The sequence below is a fragment of the Plecotus auritus genome (assembly GCF_963455305.1).
Source record: "Plecotus auritus genome assembly, chromosome: 2".
In the NCBI taxonomy this organism is placed as follows: Eukaryota; Metazoa; Chordata; class Mammalia; order Chiroptera; family Vespertilionidae; genus Plecotus; species Plecotus auritus.
Window position 1 is genome coordinate 119,660,745 of NC_137771.1, and position 14,575 is coordinate 119,675,319.

Consider the following 14,575-nt stretch of genomic DNA (forward strand, 5'->3'; position numbering starts at 1 on the left):
TTGCCATCTTGTGGCTGTGGGCGCCGCCATATTTGAAGGTGGGGAAGTTAATTAGCATATCCTCTCCTTATTGGCTGTGGGTGCCGCCATCTTTGCAATGGTGTGAGGGTCAATTAGCATATTCCCTCTTTATTAGATAAGATTTTCAGTGTACAAGTCTTGCACTTATTTTGTCAAATTTACTCCTGGGTGTTTTATTCTTTGTGTTTTTACTATATATGGGATTTCCCCCTTAATTTTATCTTGGATTGTTCATTGTTTGTATATAGAAACATGATTGATATTTGTATATGGATCATATGTCCTGCTACATTGCTGAACTCATTTAGTCTAATAGTTTATTTGTGGAATCTGTAAGATTGTCAATATATAAGATCATGTCATTGCAAAGAGAGATATTTTTACTTCTTCCTTTACAATCTGGATGTCTTTTATTTCATTTTATTGCTTAATTTTCCTGGCTAGAATCTTCAAGAACTAGTAGTCATTGTCTTGTTTCTATCTTAGAGGGAAAGCATTCAGTCTTTCTTAAGTATGGTGTTAGCTGTGGGCTTTTGGTAGGTTCTCTTTATCAAGATGAGAAAGTTCCCTTCTATTTCTAACTCATTGAGTGTTTTTATCATGAAAGAATATTGCTTTTGTCAAATACGCAGTGTTAGCTACATTCCATGAGTTTTGATATGTTTTGTTTTCATTTATCTCAAAGTTTTTTATAATTGCCCTTGTGATTTCTTATTTCACCCATTGATTATATACAATGTGTTGTTTAATTTTGACATATGAATTTTTCTAATTTCTTTCTAATATTGGTTTCTAATTTCATTCCATTGTGGTTGGATAGCATGCTTTGTATGGTTTTAGTACTTTTAAAGTTATCAAGGATTGTTTTATGGCCCAATCTATGGTCTATCTGACTTCATGATAGACTCTATCATGAAGAATGTGCACTTGAGAAGAATATTTATTGTTGAGTGCAATGTTCCATAAATGTTTGTTAGATCTTCTTCTGTTCCTTGTTGATCTTCTGACTGGTTATTATATTTACTATAGACATTGTCCATTATTGAAGTCTCCAGTGATTGTTGTTGAAGTGTGTATTTTTTCCTTCAGGTTTCTCAGTTCTTGCTTCATGTGTTTTGGAGCTCTGTAATTAGGTGTATAAATGTTTATAGTACTTATATCTTCTTGATGAAAAACATTATAAAATATCTTTACTAACAGTTTTTATCTTAGTCTAGTTCTGTAATGTTTGCATGGTATATATCTTCTTCTTTTTCTTTTGAATTGTGAAAGTGAATCTCTCATAGACAGCACATAGATGCATTATGTTTTTGAAATCCATTTTGCTAATCTCTGTCTTTTGATTGAGATACTCTTTGCATTTAATGTAGTTACTTATAAAGTAATATTTACATCTACTTGTAATCTTTTTCATATCTTATGTCTTTTTTTATTACCTTTTCCCCTCAATTTCTATCTTTTGTATTAAATACTATGTTTTTTCTAGCATACATTTTAATTTCCTTGTTTCTTCTACTATGTTATATTCATAGTGATTGCCTTGGGTGTTACAATTAACATATTAACTTAAAGCAATGTAGTTTAGATTAATATGAACTCAATTTAAATAGTATATAAAAACTTCGTTTCAAGATATTTTCATTCACTACGTCTTCTATCATATTGTTGTACTATTATTGTCATACAAATTGCATCTTTATATGTCATAAGCTTATCTGAATAATTATTTTTTTATGCATCTGTCTTTTAAAATAAAAAAGAATAATAAATAAAAATATCTTTATACTGTTTTCATAATAAGTACTGATGCTGTTTATTTTGTGTAGATTCATTTATTTCAGCCTGAAGGACTCCTTTTACTATTTCTCATAGGGCTAGTGACAGATTTTCTTGTTTTTGTTTATCTGGAAATCTCTTAATTTCACATTTATCTTTTTTTAAAATATCACACACACACAGAGACATCTCTTTGTTGTTTAACTTATTTATGCATTCATTGGTTGATTCTTGTATGTGCCCTGACAGGGGATTGAGTCCCCAATCTTGGTGTATTGGGATGATGCTATAACCAACTGAGCAACCAGCCAAGGCCTCACCATCTTTAAAGGATAGTTTAGTTGGATATAGAATCCAAAACTCAAGGTGTTTCTTCTTCTGACCTTTTCATACAATTATAGATGATTATGTCAACTTGACCTTTGCTGAGTGAGAGGATGAATGCTCAAGAGACACTGTCTTCAAGAGGCAGCCCCCAGGAGTCTCTTACTTTTAATAGCATCTTACTTAATAGCAAATTAATAGCATCTTACTTTTTTGTAATCTATGTTTATTCTTTCTCTTTTTCTCTTTCCTCTCTTTTTCTTCTCTCCTACTCCCCGACCCTATTATTCATGAGAAAGATTTTAGTGTTTTATTAGAAATACGATGTTAATTGTTTTTTGTAGATAGCACTATTAATAGAAAATATTTTAAGATGTTAATTTAAAATGTGAACCCGAGTCTCTTGGGTGAGAAAGCAGATTGAGAGCAAAAAGAGAAAAGATGCTTTAAAATCACTGAATGTATTATATAATTAAATGGGAGTTCAAGAAAATTTTAGTAATTCTCTTTCTTATTGTGAATCACCCAAGATACATCTCAAGATAGATTTATTTTTAAAATATTCATCGCTAAGCCAGGATAGTTGAAAGTCCCTAATATTTATTATGTCTTTCTCTATTTCTATTCTTATTACTTTACTTGTTTTAGTAAACAAAATTATAACTTGTCACTGAAATTTTTCTCTAAATCACACACACACACACACACACACACACACACACACATGTATTTAAATTTCTTTATTGGTTAAGGTATTACATATGTATCCTTATCCCCACATTACCCCTCAACCCCCCCTCCCCCCTCATGCCCTCACCCCCCTGTTGTCTGTGTCCATTGGTTAGGCTTATATGCATGCATACAAGTCCTTTGGTTGATCTCTCCCCCTTACCCCCACCCTTCCCTACCTTCCCTCTGAGGTTTGACAGTCTGATCGATGTTTCTTTGTCTCTGGATCTGTTTTTGTTCATCAATTTATGTTGTTCATTATATTCCATAAATGAGTGAGATCATGTGATATTTATCTTTCTCTGCTTGGCTTATTTCACTTAGCATAATGCTCTCCAGTTCCATCAATGCTGTTGCAAATGGTAAGAACTCCTTTTTTACTGCAGCGTAGTATTCCATTGTGTAGATGTACCACAGTTTTCTAATCCACTCATCTTCTGATGGGCACTTAGGCTGTTTCCAAATCTTAGCTATGGTGAATTGTGCTGCTATGAACATAGGGGTGCATATATCCTTTCTGATTGGTGTTTCTAGTTTCTTGGGATATATTCCTAGAAGTGGTATTACTGGGTCAAATGGGAGTTCCATTTTTAGTTTTTTGAGGAAACTTCATACTGTTCTCCACAGTGGCTGCACCAATCTGCATTCCCACCAGCAGTGCACGAGGGTTCCTTTTTCTCCGTATCCTCTCCAGCACTTGTCGTTTGTTGATTTGTTGATGATAGCCATTCTGACAGGTGTGAGATGGTACCTCATTGTCTTTTTGATTTGCATCTCTCGGATGATTAGTGACTTTGAGCATGTTTTCATATGTCTCTTGTCCTTCTTATGTCTTCTTTCGAAAAATGTCTATTTAGGTCCATTGACCATTTTTTGATTGGGTTGTTTATCTTTCTTTTGTTAAGTTGTATGAGTTCCCTGTAAATGTTGGAGATTAAACCCTTATCAGTGATAACATTGGCAAATATGTTCTCCCATGCAGTGGGCTTTCTTGTTGTTTTGTTGATGGTTTCTTTTGCTGTGCAAAAGCTTTTTATTTTGTGTAGTTTCATTTGTTTATTTTCTCTTCAGTTTCCATTGCTCTAGGAGCAGTATTAGTGAAGAAATTGCTTTGGCATATGTCTAAGATTTTGTTGCCTGTGGATTCCTCTATTATTTTTATGGTTTCCCGTCTTATGTTTAAGTCCTTTATCCATTTTGAGTTTATTTTTGACTAAATGTATATTTTTATTCTGCATGAATTACTCATAATCTGGTATATTTTAGTATATTCTTTTTGCTTCCTAATTATAATAAAAATGAGAATAATAATGTAATTACATTCTTAATAAAAACGTTGAAATAATGAACTGAGCTAAAGTTTGTATTATCATTATAATTGGTAGAAAATATGTTTTAAAATGGTAACTATTCTGAGTCAAGCATCTTTTACCCATCACATAAAAATAGAAATACTGGGCATATACAGGAGCTGCATGTATGGTATTTTTGGAATATCACCTGTCTTGTCTGAAGTAATCCTTTTTCTGAGCTTGCCTTTTCACTGTTGTTTAAACATCAAAAGTTATTCTTTTTTTTAATTTATTTTTTTATTGTTGACACTATTGCAGATGTTCCCCATTTCATCCTCTTTTTTTTACTCCCACCCACAAATTATTCTTCATGCAAAGGAAAAGCTATAATTCAAGTAAAGACTTTAGAATTCAAAATGCATTTCAAGTAAAAAAAATGTTCTTGTTTCATGTGTGTCTCATTTTACATGAGCCTCCAGACCGTTGTCTGATATAATAATTGGGTTCTTTTCACTTTTTTTTTTTTTTTTTTTACCATTAAGGAAAGTGACCTCTGTTGCATTTTTATCATTTTTGCAGGTGTATAGCCCAGAAATACACAGAGGCCTGCTTATTTGTAGTATTTCCTCCCAGGGAAAAAGCAAAGTGCATTTCACTTAGTTCACATTTAGATATTAAGGAGTTTTGTTAAAGACTATAGGAAATGTGAAAAATCTGAATGGATTATGTTATATTAGAAGTTCATTTAATTACATATTTTCAGCAACTGGATAAAAGAGGGTGAAAGGATTAGCTAAAGAACATATATGCATAACACATGGATGTGGACAATAGTTTGGTGAAAGCCAAGGGAGGGGAAGTTGGGGAAAGGTGGAGCTGGGCTAAGGGTGGGGAAAAGGGGGACACCTGTAACTATGTCAACATGAAAAATTTTTTATTAAAAAAATCTATATAATAAAAGCCTAAGCGACCGTTACGGCAGAACGACCAGAACGACTGGTCACTATGATGCGCACTGACCACCAGGGGGCAGATGCTCAGCACAGGAGCTGTCCCCTAGTGGTCAGTGCACTTCCACAGGGGGAGTGCCGTTCAAGCAGAAGCCGGGCTCATGCCTGGTGAGCGCAGCAGTGGTGGCAGGAGCCTCTTCCGCCTCCCTGCCAGCACTAAGGAGCAGCGAGCCGAGTGGTAAGGAGCCTGCCACTAATGAGCAGCAAGCTGAGTCATAAGGAGGGAGCAGGCAGGCGGTAAGGAGTGAAGGATCCAGGATTGCAAGAGGGATGTCCCCCGGGGGGATCGGGCCTAAGCCGGCAGGCGGACATCCCTCAAGGGATCCTGGACTGTGAGAGGGTGCAGGCCAGGCTGAGGGGACCGCCCCCCCTCCAAGTGCATGAATTTCGTGCACCAGGCCTCTAGTAATATAATAAAAAAGAAATTTGAAAAAATATGAAATAAGATGTGTGGTGCTTATTTTTCATTATATAAGGCCCATAGTAACTGTTACATTATAATTTGTGTTTTAGTCCTAAGTAAACCATACTTGGTCATTAATAAAATGACTTCTTTTTTTTTTTTTTTTTTAAATATATTTTATTGATTTTTTTTTACAGAGAGGAAGGGAGAGGGATAGAGAGTTAGAAACATCGATGAGAGAGGAACATCGATCAGCTGCTTCCTGCACACCCCCTACTGGGGATGTGCCTGCAACCAAGGTACATGCCCTTGACCAGAATCGAACCTGGGACCTTTTAGTCTGCAAGCCGACGCTCTATCCACTGAGCCAAACCGGTTAGGGCAATAAAATGACTTCTTAAACTAAAAATAAACAAAAAACAACCAGATGGCTATATCTTCCAAATATTTGTTGAAGGAATAAATGATTTAATTTATTGAAATGTCTAATTTTTTATCTCAAATCCTGATCTGTCAAATTTTACCTTCCTAGGAAATATAAACTGTTTCCCAGCTTTCCCATTTTTGGTTGAGTGCAATCCCCAAGTTTTCCAGGTTCAATAATGGGCTGCCTTGTCACATCAGCTTCCAAATCTTCAGTCTCTCCTCCCCACGCCAATCCAAGCGTTACCAGATAGTTCTAAGCATTGCATTAATCATGTCACCCCCTGATTCAAGTGCAAATTGTGAACCCTGGACAGAGGAGGCCCCACCTCTGCTTTTCTGAGTGCCCTTAAGAAACTGCACAACCTGTCCCCTTTTCACTACCTCTCCTCACCTCTTGACCAATAGCAGCAATAAAAACCAATAACAATGACAACAATAATGACTAGCACTATTTACTATGTGCCAGGCACAAAGCACTATTTGAAGTGTACGTATATTAAGTCATTTAGCCTCAGAACAACTGTTTTAGTTGGGTTTATGCTTACTTTACACAAGTTAAGTTATTTGCCTAAGTTTATCCAGCTTGGAAATGACAGAGTCAGAATTTGCATCCAGGTAATCTAGTGTCTATATTTTTAACTCCCCTGCTATTCTTCCTTTCAGTAACACTCATCTTTACTTATTAGTAAGGTCACACATTGTGTTTTTTTTACTTGTTTGTTTTGTTTTTAATATGCCTTGCTAGGTTTTGCCTGTTGACTGTTATTTCTCTCTGTCTCCCATATGAGAAATTTCCCCAAACTCTTTTCACTGTTAACTCAAATTTCCCATCTCTGTTAAAGTGTAATTCAGGTTTCATAAAATCTGCCATAGATATTTCAGTCCATAGCCTTTTATCCTCTAAATTTTTATAAACTTGACCACAATATTTTAGTACTTTTCTTCTTGGCCTTTGCTCTGTTTTGTATACAGAAGCTCCTGCTTATCTGTAGGGGATATGTTCCAAGACCCCCAGTAGATGCCCGACACCAAACCTATATACTATATACACACTATTTTTTCCTGTGCATACATACATACATACCTATAATAAAGTTTAATTCGTAAATTAGGTGCATAAAGAGATTAACAACAATAATAAAACTTAGGTGAATGTGGTCTCTTTCTCTCTCTGACAACTGACCTGATAACCCAGATGGCTACTGATTATTGGGTTGGTGGTAGTGCATGCAGTGTGGATATCCTAGTAGTGGGATGAGTCATATCCTAGGAGGGATGGAGTGGGACTGGGAAAGATTTCATCATGCTCCTTAGAGCAGCACACAATTTAAAACTTAATGAATTGTTTATTTCTGGAATTTCCCATTTAATATTTTCAGATTATGGTTGAGTGGGGGTAACAAACTGTGGAGATCAAAACTACAAGTAAGGGGGTGGCTAATTGTGTAGGTTTTATTTTGCCCACAAGATTTTAAGGTTAATGTTTTCTTTTTTTTTTTTTTAATATATTTTATTGATTTTTTACAGAGAGGAAGAGAGAGGGATAGAGAGTTAGAAACATCGATGAGAGAGAAACATGGATCAGCTGCCTCCTGCACACCCCCTACTGGGGATGTGCCCGCAACCAAGGTACATGCCCTTGACTGGAATTGAACCCGGGACCCTTCAGTCCACAGGCTGACGCTCTATCCACTGAGCCAAACCGGTTTCGGCAAGGTTAATGTTTTCTGAGTCTTGATGCTTTCTCATTTCAATTCCTTTTTATAGACATTTAAAAAATGTTAAATAGGGCTAGTAATCCTGGTTCTCATCCTGATTCATTGGGAAACCCCATGTTTCTCTAATCAAACAACACTGTGTTCAGATCTCAGCTCTGCCTAAGTGTAACTTTAGGGCAGTTTTGTTTACCCATCTTTTTTATTTTTATTTTTATTTATTTATTTATTTATTTTTTATTTTTAAAATACAGAAAAGAATATCTATATTGGAGAGTTGTGTTAGATTTTAGAAATATATTAGAGGCTGTCAGTAATACAATAAAAAAGAAATTGAAAATATTTGGCAAAAGGTGGGGAAAAGGGGGACACCTGCAACTATGTCAACATTAAAAAAATCTGTATAATAAAAGCCTAAGTGACCATTACGGCAGAATGACTGGTCACTATGATGCTCACTGACCACCAGTGGGCAGCTCCTGCATTGAGTGGCTGCCCCCTGGTGGTCAGTGCACTTCCACAGGGGGAGCGCCACTCAGCCCAAAGTCGGCCTCATGGCTGAGTCCCCTCAGTCCAGCCTGCACCCTCTCCAATCTGGGACCCCTTGGGAGATGTCCAACTGCCGGTTTAGGCCCAATCCCGGGGATCGGGCCTAAATTGGCAGTCGGACATCCCTCTCACAATCCAGGACTGCTGGCTCCTAAATGCTCACCTGCCTGCCTGCCTGATTGCCCCTAACTTACCCCCCTGCCAGCCTAATCACTCCTAACCGCCTCTGCCTGCCAGCCTGATTGCCCCCCATGCTGGCCTGGTCACCCCCAACTGCCCCCTCTGCCAGCCTGGTCGCCCCACGCAGTCTGCTGTTCAGTTGTTTGGTTGTCCTTCACTAACCCCCTTGCTGGCCTTGTCGCCCCACACATCCTGCTGTTCGTTTGTTACTGTTACTGCGACAGCGTCCCAGACAATTTGCATATTCCTTTATTATTAGTATAGATATGTAAAGCACCAGCACATCAAGGCTTCTTTTATTCATATGGCTTTTAGTCTGGAGCCTTGTAATATGTGATCTATCTACAGTTTCCCCCAACTCCTCATAGCTCTGTGTCCCTTAAAAGATTTCTACTTATGATCATCTTGACAGCATAATCAAGACCGTTTTATTCATGTTAGTATTACCAGTTTGTCCAATACAAGAATAAGATGAGCTATTGTGTCATTTCCAGGGTTTCTTTTAGAACCTATCTTATTGTAGGCTCTTCCATTAGCAGTGTTTTTATCTTCTGATATACTGGCTATCCTATATAATAAAAGGCTAAAATGCAAATTGTCCCCTCGACCAGGAGTTTGAATGGGAGTTTGACCAGGGGCTGGGGCTGGCCAGCCTAGCCTGATTAGGCCAGATCGGTGCGGGCCGGCCAGACCCCACCCATGCACAAATTTGTACACCGGTCCTCTAATTTATAATAGTTAACAGCAGTTTTATATTTCTTTAAACTCTTGGTTAGGTGTTACCTGGTCTACATTATCTAGTTGCAGGTAATTTTTGTATTAGCCACAATTAGAGCTAATAGCTCTGGTCAGTCTCCTTAAAAAGGCAGTTTGGGAATACAATACAGAAGACTTTTTAATGCATTTTTTCATTTTTATTTCATTTCATTAGGAATTTAGATTTGTTGATTATGTATGCTTTTCATGAAACTTTGAGTTCTTTGCCTTCATTTGATACCATGTGTTTGAGGCTGCATTTGTGAATGTGAAACCTTGCACATGCTTACTAAATGATTTAGGTTTTATTTTTGCTTCCTGTGATTTTAAAATTACCAGCTGCTGCTTATTTTAAAATGTAATTTAATTTGACTGATACATGTTGTGTTTTTTTTTCCATTCATAAACATGGATATCTTTTCTTTGTTTTTTTTTTTTTTTTTTTTTTTTTTTTTTTTAATATATTTTATTGATTTTTTACAGAGAGGAAAGGAGAGGGATAGAGAGTTAGAAACATCGATGAGAGAGAAACATCGATCAGCTGCCTCCTGCACACTCCCCACCGGGTATGTGCCCGCAACCAAGGTACATGCCCTTGACCGGAATCGAACCTGGGACCCTTGAGTCCGCAGGCCGACGCTCTATCCACTGAGCCAAACCGGTTAGGGCTCTTTTCTTTGTTTTTATAAGCCTGTTGTCCTGTTTGTTAATGTGTTTATTGATTTCATCTCATTATTTTATTTTAGAAATCAATAAAAACAACAACAAAAAACCTTTGGGAAGACTTCTTGTTATGTTTTTGAGAGCATATTTCTATTTTTTGGAATTTACTTATGAGCCTACAAGGATTTCTTCTTATATTAGTGTTTTCTAAGTGTTCTGTTTTGGAAATTTTATTTTTTTAGCAGAGAAAAGCTTTTGATACTGATGTAATTTCATATTGATTTATGGAAACAATGGCATTTTGAATGTGTGAAAGAGACATTTCTCCTCAATTACTTGGTGTAGTTTTAAGACTCTAATGACTAGTAGATTTAGTTATACACATAGCAGATTGTTATAAATCCATTAATTTGTATTGGTTTTTCTTAACAATTTTGCGGGGGGGGGGGGGGTGGGGAGGCAGAAAGCCTCTTGTAAAATTGATGATTACTTCATCCCTTCTTACCAGGAAAGTTCATGCATAGATAACTACAGGAGACTTAAGGCCCTCTACAGCAGCAGTTCTCAGCCTGTGGGTCGTGACCCACAGGCTGAGAACTGCTAGGAGGGTCGCCTAAGACCATCAGAAAACACAGATATTTACATTACGTTTCATAACAGTAGCAAAATTACAGTTATGAAGTAGAAAATAATTTTATGGTTGGGGGTCACCACAACATGAGGAACTGTATTAAAGAGTCGCGGTATTAAAAAGGTGAGAACCACTGGGATAGTACATGTATGCATAGGTACTATAATATAAGGCACTACATAAGATTTTAAAGAAAAACATAAACAAACTGACGTACATATTCTATGCAGGATGCCATTATATGAGTGCATGCATGTGGAAAAGGAATGGAATGGGGTGGGAGTGGGAGGGCTTCATGGAGATAATGGAATTTGAAGGCTTGGCAGGCATTCAGAAGACAGCCTGTTGCAAGTAGAGATGATAGCATGAGCAAATAGAGAGGCAGGAAAGCACCTAACCTGTTTAGATATGCATGAGTATGGAGATCTTTTCGAGGGTGATTGTTTCTGCCTTCAAGTTCTGCACTGTGCCCAACATACATTACCTTCCTCCTATGTAAACTCAACAAGTACTTATTGAACTACAATTTTTGTTTTTCATCATGGTTCCTGAGAACACCTTTCTCTGTGTCCTAATATATTGTGTCTTTGCTCACAATATATGTATTTTGTAGGAAAACAAGTTATATCATGTAATTTCAATGACTATGTGCATTAGTTGGTTTTAAAAAGAAACATAAACTTGTTTTATATTAGCAGAGAATAGCTTTGATATAAATTTCATATTTCTTAAATTGTATATCTTTGGGAAAAGTTTTTTGGATGTGTGAAGGAAACATTTCTCCTTCGGGACTTAGCTTTTTGGCAAGTCACATTAAAGCGGTAGATAAACTAATAGCACCCCCGACCAAGCATACTTTTGTTTAAATAAAAGCTAAATGAAGTCTGTACTGCTATGGTAGTTTAATGAATAAATAATAGATTAATATATAAATCAGAAATAAAGTTTAGAAATTATAACATTTTTAAGAAGATTTCCCCCCACCCTTTGAAAAGCAGTAATATCCATGGGGAAGAAGCTGTGGGGCTGTCATTGTCTCAATTTTATTTGGATAACCAAGTCCACCTAAAAATAAAACATGTACACACTGACAAAAATTAGTAAACTTACTTTTTTCTTGCATGACCACAAAATATTCCTTATAACAGTTTTGTTGATCAGTTGATTTTCTTGCCATTATTCTTAACATTAGAACAGTAGGTACTGTGTTGGTCAACTATTTATGCTATTTTAATTTTTTTAAAAAAATCTATGCCTAATTTTCTCTCTTGTGTTTGTAATCTACACTAATAAAAGAGTAAGATGCAAATTGCCCGTACCTTCGTGAGGCCCACCAGCCAATCAGGAGTGAGTATGCAAATTAACTCAACAAAGATGGTGGGTTAATTTGCATATTCAGGCGGCCGGGGGTGGGGTGGGACACTTGCATCGTTCCCATGGCGACGACGCAGGCATTCCGCACCACCCCAGCTGCTCTGGGCCTCTGGGCAACATGGGAAGGCGGAAAGGCGGCTCCAGGCCAGAGCAAAGGCAGAAAGGCGGCTCCGGCTGGAGCAAAGGTAGTGCCAGCAGCCAGGGGAAAGAAGGCCCATTCTTGCACGAATCTTCATGCATCGGACCTCTAGTATTATAATGTTAGCTATTACTTTGAGCACATATTTTATACATTTATTCATTCAAGTAATACTTAATGAATTCCTACTCTGCATTTCATAGATGTAATTAGAGGCTGTAAAAATGAACAATATTAACTTTTTGAGGAACTCTTATTTTGACAGTTTAGTTTTTCTCAGTGATAGGATAAAATTATTCTGATTAATCCACATTATTGTCTCTTTCAGAAACCCAATTTGTATGTGTGGGGTAGTTTTAGAGAAGTCAAAGATTGTAATTGTAGAAGAGAATTTTACCTGTGCAAAGCCAACCTGCCTGATTGGGATTGAGTCCATGAGCCTCACTCCTTACCTAGCATTAAAATCCAGAGTCTGTCTCATACTTGGCTGGCTTTTCCTTTACTCTTGGGAACCTGATTCTTTGAGCATTCCCTTATTCTTTGGAACTTGATTCAGGTTTTATTATTATTGAATTACAGTAGAGTTTTGAATCATTATAATGCTAATAGCTAAAACAGAACCAATAGTAGACCTAAGTATTATAAAGAAACATTTTGAGAGACTTATCACTATGCAGTGATCATAAGGTGATATATTTTAAAAGTTTCCTACCATGTTAAGTACCCAGAACTATATATATAGCTTTCAGAGTTTCAAAATTTTATTTTATATATATACTAGAGGCCCGGTGCACGAAATTCGTGCACGGGGGTTTGTGTCCCTCAGCCCAGCCTGCACCCTCTCCAATCTGTGACCCCTCGAGGGATGTCCGACTGCCCATTTAGGCCTGATCCTGGTACGATCCATCTCACAATCCAGGACTGCTGGCTCCCAACTGCTCGCCTGCTTGCCTTCCTGATTGCCCCTAACTGCTTCTGCCTGCCAGCCTGATCACCCCCTAACCACTCCCCTGCCAGCCTGATTGATGCCTAACTGCTCCCCTGCCAGCCTGTTTTTCCCTAACTACCCTCCCCTGCAGGCCTGGTCACTCCTAACTGCCCTCCCCTGCAGGCCTGGGTCCCCCCCAACTGCCCTCCCTGGCAGGCCTAGTCCCTCCCAACTGCTCTCCCCTGCTGGCCATCTTGTGGTGGCCATCTTGTGTCCACATGGGGGCAGCCATCTTGTGTGTTGGAGTGATGGTCAATTTGCATATTACTCTTTTATTAGATAGGATAGAGGCCTGGTGCACGGGTGGGGGCCAGATGGTTTGCCCTGAAGGGTGTCCTGGATCAGGGTGGGGGCTCCCTTGGGGTGTGGGGCGGCCTGGGCGAGGGTCCTGTGGTGGTTTGCAGGCCGGCAACGCCCCCTGGTGACCGAAGCGGAGGCCCTGGTATCTGGGATTTATTTATCTTCTACAATTGAAACTTTGTAGCCTTGAGTTGAGGCCTAGGCCAGTGAGTGGAGGCCTAGGCTGGCCAGGGTGTGTGAAAAGCTTGGCTTCCTCCATCACCGGGGGCAACTCAAGCCTCCTGCTCTCTCCAGCTCCGTGGCTGCTGCCATTTTTGTTGGGATTTATTTATCTTCTATAATTGAAACTTTGTAGCCTTAAGTGGAGGCCAAGGCCGGCCAGGGTGTGTGGAAACCTTGGCTTCTTCCATTACCGGGGAAACCCAAGCCTCCTGCTTGCTCTGTGGCCACAGCCATCTTGGTTGGGTTAATTTGTATACTCGCTCCTGATTGGCTGGTGGGCATGGCTTGTGGGTGTAGCGGAGTGATGGTTAATTTTCATATTACTCTTTTATTAGATAGGATATATATATATATACATATATATATATATATATATATATATATATATGTAATGTGATTTATGTATGTGTATATGTTTATGTATATTGACTACCCAATTTTTATCTTCTTTTTTTTTATCAATGGTCCAAAGGTTATATACTAAGTAGCTTAGGTTTGGGTTTATTTTATTTAAGACAAAGTTATTTTTAAAGTGAAGTGTAGTAATATGTTTGGTTACTTTTTAGATCTTTCAGGTAAGAAAATTTTGTCACATATCTAGCCATATTCTTATGATGCAAAAGTTACTCTTTTAAAGACTAGCTTTAGGAAAGATTAAATAGCTAGATAGAACGAAAGCAAGCAACTTTAGGCTGGATTATTTTTCATTCTTTCAAAGTTTTAGAAATGAATTTTAAAGAACATGGTTGATGATGAAGCTAATAAAAATAGCTTTTATTTGACTTACTTCTATGTGTTAGGCTTAGTATTCACCATTTTAATATTTTACATGAGAAAAAAATATTGTTGTCATTCTCATTTTAAAATTGGGCAAACTGAGAAATAAGGCAGAAAAATAATTTGCTCAAGTTTATCCCACTAAAAGTGGTGAAGGCAGATTTGAATTCCCAAGGGCCAATGACTCCAGCCTGATCACAGCAAATCTCTATCTCTTTAGAGCTGGATGGGTTTATTGCTTTGGATCCTTTTAGTATTTAAGCTTGTATTCCTATCCTTTATTTGCTTCTCATTTTACTT

General features: G+C 37.7%; 1 protein-coding gene across 12 annotated transcripts in view; it reads left to right on the forward strand.

Annotated features, from left to right (window-relative positions):
• Positions 1-14,575, forward strand: part of RNF13 (ring finger protein 13) — a 178,494-nt gene that overhangs the window by 68,173 nt on the left and 95,746 nt on the right. The window lies entirely within an intron of this gene.